This window comes from Electrophorus electricus, chromosome 15 (assembly GCF_013358815.1).
Source record: "Electrophorus electricus isolate fEleEle1 chromosome 15, fEleEle1.pri, whole genome shotgun sequence".
Classification (NCBI taxonomy): Eukaryota; Metazoa; Chordata; class Actinopteri; order Gymnotiformes; family Gymnotidae; genus Electrophorus; species Electrophorus electricus.
In genome coordinates this window covers 17,191,911-17,204,051 of record NC_049549.1, presented here as the reverse complement: position 1 = coordinate 17,204,051, position 12,141 = coordinate 17,191,911, and the positions used below count along the sequence as shown (strand labels likewise).

The following is a 12,141-nucleotide window of genomic DNA, read 5'->3' as shown; positions in this document are numbered from 1 at the left end:
AAACAATAGCAGTATAATGAATAGGCTACTATAAACCACTATGACAGTACGCCTACACTAACTGATGCAACAGGAAAACAAAGAACGAAAAGGAAAGGTAGGTAATCGAAACCGGACTACAACCGCGCCGGTAACTCGGCCATTTCTCAAGTCCGTGGTCAGTTTTATACCGCAGTTTTTGTTTGTGGACACAACTCAAATTTCATAGCAGGTGCCATCGTTGAATACTTTTTTGTTATTGTTGTTTTGACATTTTACGCCGGTCTGATAATGCTAAACTAATGCCAAACTAAAAGTATGCAAGTCGAAGGACAAAAAAAAAAAAAGAACCGGCTTGCACTGTACTGAGCCAGACGGCGGTCGGTCTGTTGCAGGCACGTTACATGGAGCCGGCCCAATGCCAAGAATGATGCCAACCTGTTTTGGTATTGTGGGTTGGTCTCAGCGCTCCTGAGGCCCTGGAATACATCGTGCAAAGCCTATACGGTTAACCGGGCAAAGGCCGATCCGGATTTTAGTAAACAGATCTCCTGTAATTGCTGATAAAAAAACCCCCCAAACAAACAGACTAGTGATGTTTACCTTAATCTTTTTTTCTTCAGAGTTTAGGAGAACCGGGTGTTCATGTAACTGAGAGATCTGATTGTCTACTGGCTTGAAATGTTACTACTTTGGTTTGTGTTAAAATATTAAAAAGTTAATTTAAAAAATAGTAAAAAGAAAAACAACAACAAAAACCCCTGAAACAGCTTAGCGTTAGTATTACTTTCTAGGAGGTCCATTGAGATAAATTTAGATACGAGCATCTGTTAAGGCAGAAATGTACTGTGAGATAACGGAGCACGAGGCATGAATGCATGCTGGGAAGGGTGGCTGGTGAGTTCCGCTGACCCGAGCTGACCCGAGCTGACCCGAGCTGACCCGAGCTGACCTGAGCTGACCCGAGCTGACCTGAGCTGACCTGTTCCATCGCCAGCTCTGCGATGGAAGTGATCACACACGCGCATACCCATACTTTGTGCTTGCTGATCGATATAACGAAGCAACTCACATCGTTAGAGTAAGCATAGAGTTGTAGATCAAAATAGATACTGTAGTATGGATTTCGTTGAACTTGGCACTGTGCAGAAGTGACTGTATTGTGCATGGATGAGTGAATACTTTTGATTTTCTAACTTTGATACCATATCCATTTTCCTTTACTTTTACACAGTATCAAGCTGCGAGTGAAGATTGCAGCGTTTGAGGCGAACTAAAAAGCTTTCTGGCCGTGTGTTTTTATTTCGGCCCAGGCAGCTGCGGCACTGTTTTGGTCTGTAACGCGTCTTTAACAGGACGAGGCACTTTCAGGTGATTTCTAACTGTCTCGCGATACTTCGCTCCTCCCACATCAGAACAGACTCGCTGGTAGCATGGCGAAGCTCAGTCACACACAAATGAAAGGAATTTCCAGTTAAGCACTGCTTCGGGCTTTGTGTTGGCATCGCGGTTTTCTTAACGACAGGTTTGAATACTACACATTACTAAAAATATTACTGAACACTTAAGCTGTTCTCAGCCACACTTGATGTTTCGGGTAAGCAGGATTGTACTGTGCTTAGTTAGGCTTCTTCGTAACTAGAAGTTGGGGCACCACAGTGCCTACTTAGTGGTGAGTTCAGTTTCAAATTCAGTGCCAGACAAGGCCGTGTGCAGGTGTCTGGAGTTCGGTTCCCACCCATGAGTTTATTCATGCACCACTCAGTTTCTTTCTTGGAAGCATCCAATGTAGCGTCATCGCGAAAAAAGAGCCAGACCATGCCATTTCTGCTCAAAGGATATAACCTCACCCCCCGAATATGCAGGAAAGCATAACCAAAGACTAAACTCCACTAACGCACCCTGTAAAGATAAAGAAGAGTGCGATTACACTAAACTAGGACATGCGCTCAATCCAAGAATATCAGTTATGTGAAGTATTTTATTGCGTGTGTGGCGAGGCGCGTGGCTTGCTGGGAATTCGCTCCGCGCTCCTCTCCGCTTTCCCGTGGGACTGCTGCCTACAGTCCGCCATGTCTGGCTGCTTATTTGTAAAGTAAACTAAACTGTAGTGGCTCAAGATCCTTCTACCATATTGCGTTATTTGACATTAAGGACTTTGATGGAACGCTTATTTAATTAATAATGCTAATGTTAATTTAACTTAAAAGGGTTTTAATGAGCGAGAATGTAAAAAACGTGCTGTTTTATGCTCCTAGAGCAGAAAAACTCATGGAATTAATTCTATAATTCAGTTCTAAAATTGAAAGTTGCAATTTTGACAAGACATACTGTTAAATGTGACAGTTTGGCCTGTGGAAAGTGTATCACATGGGAGTTTCATATCTATAGATATCAACATTCCCTGCATCTACATTATTCACTATTCCTGAATAGAATATATTGCTTTTATTCACCATTGACAACAGTAAATGTATGCAGTGTGCAGGGAGTGCACACAGTCAACAATGCCCTTCTGCTGCTTGTCTTTTATGTGTGCTTGTGTGTTTTTGTGTCAGTGACTGGGCAGAGAGAGAAGACAGCTCTTGTGTGCTCCACACACTTGAGTCAGATATGTATCCAGGCATCTTAATGATCACTGGCACTGCACAATATGTGATGCATGTTGGCCTTTCCAAACCACTCAGACTCACTGACAAACACGTCGGTTATACGCATGCATCGTGCTTCTTTTTTCATGCACAGTAAATCGTGGACTGAACATGGGAAAAAGAAACCAGGAGTGACTTCAGACTTATAGACATATAACTCACTTTATGCGAAATCAAGTACTTTCTTATACGTGTATCTAAACATGAAAGAAACAGCAAGTGAGAATCTGTTCCAGAGGGTTTGGGGTTTAATCTGTCTCATGAACTGATGGTGGTTAAGTGTTTCAGATCATGGCTTAAGTAAACACGGGTAGCAGGGGGCTCGGTGAGATGGCAGATGTTTGCAGACCCTTGCTGATACTGAAGGATACCTCACTCGCTCAGTCTGTCCCTCTCTTTCCCTTTCTCTCTCTCTCTCTCTCTCGCTCTCTCTTGCTCTCTCTCTCCGTCCAGTTTTGTTCAGAGTGCCTCTGTGGATTTATCTTGTAATCTAAACGATCCTGCACCAGCGCCCCCCTTCAGTGGAGGATTGGCTCTGATACTAAACTCCTCCAGAACAGCACACTGGAGAAGGAGCTGAAGCAATTGTAATAAAGTCAGGAGCTGTTCTGGGATTTATTTGCGCCCATGGTAAGGATGAACGAATAATTAAATAAAATAACTACAGCAGACAGACAGATAAATATATACACTGGCTCCATGCATGCACTAAGTGACATTTGAGCATCTCCCCTTAATGGAGGGCATCTGTCTTCCTGTAGTTGTGCCCCTCATCACAGGTTGTACTTTGAACAAACATCTGCGCAGCTGCAGAGGTTGTATTCCGTCTTTCTGCAGTGCTGCTGCGACAGACATCAACCTGTAATTATCGGGATGAGCTACACCTTTACAAATCCACCATTCATCAGAATTACTCTGCGTGCTTATTGGTTTACCAGGAATAGCATATGTGTAAAATATTCACAAGAATCCACTGCGCTCAAACTGGCATCGGAATTAACGCGTCCTTAAATGATCTGCCAAATGACTCGGGCAGATGGAAGCAGGTTTGGTGTTTTCCTCCACCCCAACAGATCCCACCCGAACAGAATGTGGCTAAGCCTCCAACAGTGGCAACTTGGCACTTATATGTGAAAACACACGTCTTGGAGAAATGTGAACACAGAAGAGTCAGACACATGGGGCAGTTAGGAAGACTGTCAGGATTTCAGAGGTTGCCATCTTTGGCTGTAATAATAGGCTGATGTGCATGCATGTGCACACACATGCACGTGCACGTACACACACATTATCTCCCGCTCTCACTCTTTCAACCCCTTCTGTCTGTCTCTCTCTCTCTCTCTCTGATTATACATTTGAGATTGTACCTCTGGCTCTTGCCTCTGCATGCTGATGACTTGATTATCCACAAGAAGCAAAGCTCTGATTTTCGTTTTAACTCTCGGTGGAGAGGCCTCGTCACAAACACGCAACCTTAATGCAGCGACTGAAACGTTGTGCAGAAATGGATTTAAGCGCCTGACACCACGCATTTTCGTGCATTGTTTTTACACTCTGCATTATACGTGAACGTTATATTTGAGAGTGGATAAAAATGCATCTGAATGCTTGTCATGCTCTGTTGTTTCATTTCAGCCACATCCTGCACAGTGCATTCTGGGCATTTTCAAGTGAAACAAATTGCTCATTTTAAGTAGTGATTAGAAGTCTGAGAATGTCAACGTGGTGCTCGGTGGCTATTGCATCACGCTACTCATTTACCTGCCCTCGCCTTCAAAGATGGATTGGCAGTGGACATTTATAATGAATACGAACGAAGGAGCCAGGCCTGGGTTTTTTTCCCGTCCCAGCATGGCATGTGTCCAGGAGATCGGAGTGTCATGGTTCCTGCAGCCATCCGTCTCAGCGGGACACTCGGGGCGTTTCGTTTACCGCCAGCGTCCTCGGGAAGAGGAGGCATGTGGTATCGCTGCTGTGGGAAGCCAAAAACCACAATCACGGTGTGCTCAGCTGTGGAGGAACAATGGGACACCCTGACGGCCGTGCGGTAAAGATCCGTCTTAAATGCCACATCATGGACCGTCTCAACGTGCTCTTAGGATGTGCTGATCTCCAGCTGGAAACAATCATGGAAACGGACATCCAAGCAAACGTGCTTCTGTATAACTGAATGGAACTCAGTGATTATACCGTGACTATATAACCCAATTTAGTTATGAATAATGGATCTTGACCATGCTGGGCCAGATTAGTCTGGTATGTAAGTCAATTTTACTCACAGAGCACGTTTAACATGATGGCATTGATCTGTACAAAGTTAGGATAAAACGACTGTAAAACATATACACGGCCACACTTATTAAAATGCTAGAGTCCAAAGATGTGTTTTTATGTCTGGATATAAAAACTGCAAGAGAAGGAATAGATGTGATATTCAGAGGTTCCACAGCCTTTAGTTAAAAAGTCAGCGTTTGCCACCATGGAACAGCCAACAGCAGCTGATCGGAGGACCTCTGAAACCCAGGGTAAAATTTTAAACTGGACCATGTAGTGGGCAGGTAGCCTGAGGAGCAAGACTAAATCAGGGGGATGTGAGCCCTTTTCTTGGTGCCAGTGAGCATTCTAGTACCTGCATTTGGTACAAGCTGCAAAGGTGCCAATTCATTCCTGTTTACACCCAGGTACAGTTATGATACTCTGTGTGAGATGGAATAAAAGTATGAATGCTTGTTCCCAAGCCTGAACAGCAACTATTTGATTCTGAACATTTCTCTGATCCAGTAAATACACTCCTAATAACAGAATTGATTTGCTAATAAAACCAGTGAAGTGGCTCACAAGATGACAACGTCATTTTTTACTCTGGGCACAACATTTTTGACAGATTTTAGAGGGGCCAAAGAGAAGAATTTCTGATTTTTGTTCATTTAATTAGGAAACGTTTGGTATGTTGAGTCATTCATCAAAAGTCCTCATGGAGCACAGGTCATAACAGTGATGATATGACAGTGAAAGGAATTATTGTATTTCTGAATTATGCTTCCTAGTGGGAACATATATAATGGAAAAATACTGACCCCAGTATGGAACTTTGTATGACCCCACAGCCAATGGTAGCAACAGAGGAAACATTAACTGTAATCATCCTCTTGCTTATGTAAGATGTTCCATGCAGATTAACTATGTGCTCAAGGCGTTTGGTGAGGATGCCACGGTCAACAGTATCAAAGGTGGCACTAAGCTCCACCAACATCAGTACAGCAGCTTCCTGAATCAATAGTCAGCAACAAGTCATTTGTGACTTTTAACAAGGCAAACTCACATGTCGGAGTCACTATGAGGAACATTAAAAGCAGGCTGAAATGTTTCAAAGATGATGCTGCCTGTTAAGTGTGACAACAGCTAGGAAAGAATGTTATAAAAACATGCCAACTTTGCAATGCCCTGGACGTTATGAGGGATATTTGCATTGTACAAAGAGGCTGAGCAACTCCATGCTTAAAACAATTTGGAACAGCACTCCTGCTCAAGCTCATGTTTGTGATAGAGAGAATACTGGGCTGTCACCTTACACCAGGGGATGAGATCACATGGTGAGATTTATCTGGGATGCCATAGCATTCAGAGAAGTGGGAAACAAGTTCACACCGGATAAACTTGCAGAACACTGTGGATCAAGTGAGAGGTCGTGGGCGAAACGTTTGACATGTGATCTGGTGTTTTCAATCTATTAAAAAGAAGGTGCAAAAAAGCCACACAAATTTCAGTGACACAAGGCCAGAACAAGCAGGCGGATTTAGGATGGAGTGGACCGTACGGAATAAAGCTTTGGATCTGTGATGATTTCTAGATTTGATTTCCGACGAGTATTCCTACATAGCTGCGTTTACAGCTTTTTAGTAATCAGACAAATATTTAAGATCGTAATAAGAAACCTGCAGTAGGTCTTCTTTCCATTTTCACTTTGCTCACCTCTATTGTTTCCAAGAGCCGGAACAGAGCAGTTGAGTCAAGACTGGGACTTAAACTTGCTTTAAAGCCCGTCTTCTTTTAAAGGAAGCGATAAAATCAAGAGCAGTGGTGCAGGGAGACTTAAAGAGAGACTATTTTATCGGCATTTACACGAGGAGGCACTGCCTCAGTGCAGCTTGTTACAGGACTAGTCAAGTGAGCAATTGAGAAGTAGCTAGCTGTAAGGGAAATTATAGGCCAATAGCACCCACTAGGTATTTTATGGATAGAGTTCCGACAAGGTAACACAGTGTTAATAATAATTGGCCTATGATCAGAAAAAAGATGCGTCCTCAATTTCAATTATATTTATAGACAGCCCAAATTAAAGAATTAGGTCAAAGGTAAGGGCATGTTCATGAGTGCCCTTACACACTGTATAAGATTAAACGAAGATCAAGGAGATGATTAACATCATTCACCAAACGGTTTGATGGGGGAGCATATATGGATATTAAAAATCCCCCAAATCAGTCATCTTCCACTAATAATCATTTCTATTTGTATACATGAGCACACAGTGCTCTTTCAAGTCTTTCAAAAAACAAACTGAAGCCATTGAACCTTGAATCTGCACTGAAGGAACATGACATTTAAATGCATTTTTAAAAACCACAGCCACGCCCACCACCTCATCCAGCCGCTCCAGGTGTGCGGCAGTGGGCAGGGCCTGAGGAGCTCTGGCTTGACTCACCCACACTGAGCCAGGTCTCTGTTTAAAAAGTCTGATCTGGCATTGACCAGGGCCATCTTCAGCAATATAAACCTGACAGCCAGCAGTGGTGTTTAGTCCAAATCCTGGAGGTTTTGGTGATCCACTCAACGTTTTTCAGGAAAACAACGCGTTGATGATTGACGTTCCCCTGGTACCCAGACCTCCAACGCTCCTATTCAGCACTCGTGCAGCTAAACACTAGATCCGCTCACAAGCGAACAGTGTGTCCTGAGCCACGCACACACAGTCCTGCGAGTTTCCAGCACCAGCCTCCACATGTCCCGCCATGACCATGTCCACAGTAGCAGGGACACAGCGGGGACCCTGAGTGTTGGGTCGCAAAAGTCAATAAAAACATTTCTCATGCTGAGGGGAACTTGGCAATCGTAAACAATAAGTAGAGAGAGACAAAGAATGAACAGAAGAACAAATAGAGTGATAGATAGAGAAGGGAAATAGAGTGACAGAGCAGGGTAGAGTAGGGTAACCTCTTTCGTAATCTCAATAAAGAGGACATCACACCCCCAATGGGCAGAAATGATACCAAGGTCGGGAGCGTAATGCAACACGCAAAATGGAAACCATAACCTACATAACAGACTTTACCAATCTGAACTATGTATAGTTATATCATTTACTCACAAAATCTGGTGCCTTACTTAATCCCATTCTCAGAAGGAATTTGGTATACATCTGTTTACACCCTTCTGACAGCTTCACACAGACCTGAAGCTCTACCTCAAAAGGATTTCTCTCATTCCTCCACACTGTCTTCATCAGTGAAAAAACACCCTCTGTGTGAGCACTGTTGAATGGAATGGAGAATATAGAAGCTCTCACAATATTGAGATTCTTCAGGGGCACCTCAGTCTTGGTGAACAACTCGTGATGCCTGTCCTCACTGCTGCAGGTCTCCGCCTCTGGAGAGCTGACAAACGTCTCTACAACAGCTATATGGTCCATCCATCTAAACATATTTGAGATGGCAGGCCATCCAGCCGCTTCGCAGAATTCTTCAAAAAACACAGGACCGTTAAGGTTCACCTTAGATGCGCTGCTGTGAAAACGCTTTTCAGAGAAGTCACACCTGTCACTTAAGTTTTTATTTGCTCTTTTCGTATATGAGGATGAAATCAGCCTTATGTTTTCTAGCCAGATCTGGGGTAAGATGGTATGTTCTCAGCCTGGTGTTCACAGCAAAACCAAACGAGTCGTCCCTGTGTCTTCTCTCAAGTCTGTCCTTCCATCATTAGTTTATACACTGAGGTGATGCAGAAAGATGCTTCTAGTGCCTCAGCGTAGTCAGCGAATACTTTCAGAGAGTGGCTGAAGAGCAGAAACGAAGCCTCAGATAAGATGCCCCCCATCATTCACACTAGCATTGTCTGCTGGGAAAGAAGAGACTTAATTCAAATCCTGACATGCCTGATCTAACCTGGAGTATATTAAGATGTTTCACTGCTATCACTCGAGCAGCAACTGTTGCCCAGCCTTCACAAACTTTGGGGGGGGGGGGGGCAACTGGAAACCACTTCATTGCACCTTTGTTTGAAGCACCTGTTATCACTGAAGATGGGTCGTTGTGCTCTTTAACACAGTCCCCATGCGTCTCGAGGGAATATGGAACTAGCCCAGTTTCTGCAGAGATCTTACTAAGGTTTTCCTTTCGCAACAGCTGAGTCATCGTAAAAATCTCTCCATCACGGTCCACACCTCTGTAAGTGTGATGGTGCATAATATTTTCGCTGGCGACCAAGTGTGGTGCAATAGTGATGCTAGAGATTTACCTGCACCCTGCATGTTTGGCTTGTGCAAACCTGTATCGACAGCTCCCGGTTTACGTCATATCTCTGTAGTGCACAAAATGCAGTAAATTCATTTTCCCCAGTCTTTGAAATGAATGGTAAAGTTTTCTCCCTTTTTTCCATTTTGCAGTTGCGAGATCTTAGTGATCGCCAAGCACCTGGAGGCTTTCTGCTATTAGGCGGTGGGTGAGCTACGAGACCACGTGGAGACGTTTATAAAGCTGTGAAATACAAGCTGTTTCCTTTGATGTGTGCTTGAGGCAATGGCACGCTATATATGATCATAGTGGAAAGCCACTATTAACCAGTTCACTTTGAGGACTAGTAGGTGCCGTCCAGTCTGGCCAGCCTAGGACACCGGCGCCGTCTTGGGTCCGTCCGACTTCATTTATGTGACATTTATATTCTGAATGACTGTTTCATTTACCGGGGAGCTCCTACTAACATTTGCACTTGCTGAAATGTTTAGTTTGATAGTCGGTACTGTATGATAGAAGGTAAATAAAGTCCAGGGATTAGGCCAGGGACAAATAAAGTCCAGGGATTCCGTGTTATTCTTGTGCCCATGGATAATCCAGATTGCACGTTCTTTTAAATCTGGTCTCGGGTTGGGAAACTGGCCCCGAAGGTCACGTTGCGTCTTCACACGATTAGACATTACCTACTAAAAGCATTTTACTAGATCTTAACTGGATGGCTTCTGTCTCGACGGACAACATAAACCTTTTAGCCTCATCAGTCCTCAAACCGTTGAGTTAAAGATGAATGGAAAATCTACAGTAAAAAGGGATAAACAGAGCAGTAAAGGATTGTGATCTGTGCGTGAGACAGTGGTGTGTGCACGCCACTCTTCTCTCCTGCGTACGAATACCTAAGTTAAAAGCTTAATTAATTTAAAAGCTGATTATCCCCTTAACAACGCTAAAAGAGACGCAGGGGAGATAAAGGATTTATAGGAGTGCCTGGAGCTTTGATGGTGCCAACTAAAGAAAACAAGGACATGCTTGGTGTTACCTGAGAAACGGCCTCACTGGAACTTCAGTGGGCGCTTTCTGCACGGTTTACAGGATGAGTCACACTGGCAGGAAAGTTGTGCGATGCGTGGATGTTTAACCAAACAACGAAGTAAATAGTATGCATTGGGAAAAACCTTTGTGAAATGCACACAGCACTGGTCAACTGTGATGTGCATGATCTTGGAACGCATGCTTGTGTCAGAACTGTAACGCATATCAGAAAAGGGTCAGTGTTCACGAGTGATGTGATGATTATTCCTTCCAGGACTTTTTGTCACGTTGCACATTTATCAAAGTCTTTTTCCAGACGTGCCATGTGGTTTTGACACATTTGAAGTGCAAACGATTTTCGCCCCCTCGAGATATTGCTAGTATTAAATACAAGTGCCTGTCGGGGGCCCGTCTGGCCTTCATTCCAGCCTGCCATTCACCGGAGCGGCACGCGCGAACCAGGTTCTCGTTTGCCAAATTACAGTCTCTCTCCAAGCCTTCCGGTGTCACATGCGTGTTGGTAGACGATTCAGCAGTGCAGCGCTACGCAGGGCTGTCCCCGGTGGGCCAGTATGGGTTGGCTCACCCGCTGAGAGCAACCACGGGAAAGATGAAGCTCTCAGACACGCCACCGCTGACAGAGATGAAGATGTTTATTTGCCAGCTGCTTTGGGTGCGAGCGCTAAGGCGGAGGCAGCGGCCGCGGCGCAGAGCCTCTTCCAGGCGAATCGGGTGTGCCATGCGCCCGCACAAACCAGTTCACTTCCTCTGCTCTAGATGGAGGAAATCCGTCTCGAGGAAGGTCCGGAGCTTAAATCGTCATTGGCGTACGCTGTTTGTCTGCCCCTTATGGCTATTCAACAAAGCCAAATGCAATGTGGACGTGCATGTGACGCACGTGGTGAACTTGAAACCGTTAATTTGGCTTTTAGTTGCTCGATTCCTAACTGCTGCTGCTCCCGTCGGCACGTGCAGTAAAAGTCTAATGAAGAAAGAGACAAATGCAGAACACGCACAGCACGGGTTTCCCATTCTGCCCTGCAGACTGAGTTCGAGGACAGCCGAGATGGATGAGCCAGCAGTGAATTCTTACAAAGTGCAGTGTGATAACCGCCAGTGTCTAACCACTGTTTTTGCTACAGGTCTCAGAAGTGGGGAAGGAACTGACCCTGGAGAGCTGGAAGTGCGATCCAGACAGATGGGCACCAGACAAACCCATGACCCTATTTAGAGGAAGGTGACCTCTAAACTGAGCTCAGTTTAGGTTAGAGGTCAAACCCTGAAATGGTTCAGCTCACCTCTTTCAGCTTTTGGTTTGTGTTTTGTAGATTCTCCGTTATCCTGTAAGAACATGTTTGTGAGTGGTGAGGCGTAGCCATGGATTTAGTTTACTCATTTTTAAGTTGTTGTAGTTCATAAAGTTCGTTTTAAAATAATGTTTCATTTCCAGATTTTTCCAGCCCTAAAAGCTAAAAACTAATGCGATTACAACTGGTAAACATGTCCGATAAGTGAGGTGGAGATTTAGGTGATAATATTGCTGAATGCAGATGGCTGACAGCATCCTTCAGGCTCGGAGCCAATGACCTCTCCAAGGACAAACGGAGGAGATGAGCTGTGCTGTGCGACCGTGACCCAGCGGATATACCGATGCGTAAGGAGTGTGCGGGGCAGTGGTAGCTCAGTGGAGGAGGTACTTGACTTGTAATTGGAAGATTGCTGGTTCATGTCCCACCACTGCCAAGTTGCCACTGTTGGGCCCCTGACCAAGACCCTTAACCCTCAATTACTCAACTTGTACTCAGTCATAATTGTAAGTTGTTTTGGATAAAAGCATCACCTAAATGTAAATGACATAACATCCCGAGGAAGCACATTAGGAGAACAACGTACTGCTCTTTGAAATGTCTAATGCTGCTTTTCCTTCTGATCATGTGTCATTTTGGCGTGGACTAACAAAAGCCGATTAAACA

The 12,141-nt window shown here is 44.4% G+C and overlaps 1 long non-coding RNA gene across 1 annotated transcript; it reads left to right on the top strand.

Moving 5' to 3' along the window:
- The first annotated feature begins 1,420 nt into the window (after positions 1-1,420).
- On the top strand, positions 1,421-11,872 carry LOC113585110. Its single transcript, XR_003411474.2, has 4 exons — positions 1,421-1,504; positions 3,084-3,260; positions 11,311-11,481; positions 11,719-11,872. It is a non-coding gene; the product is annotated as an uncharacterized LOC113585110 (long non-coding RNA).
- The last annotated feature ends 269 nt before the right edge of the window (positions 11,873-12,141 follow it).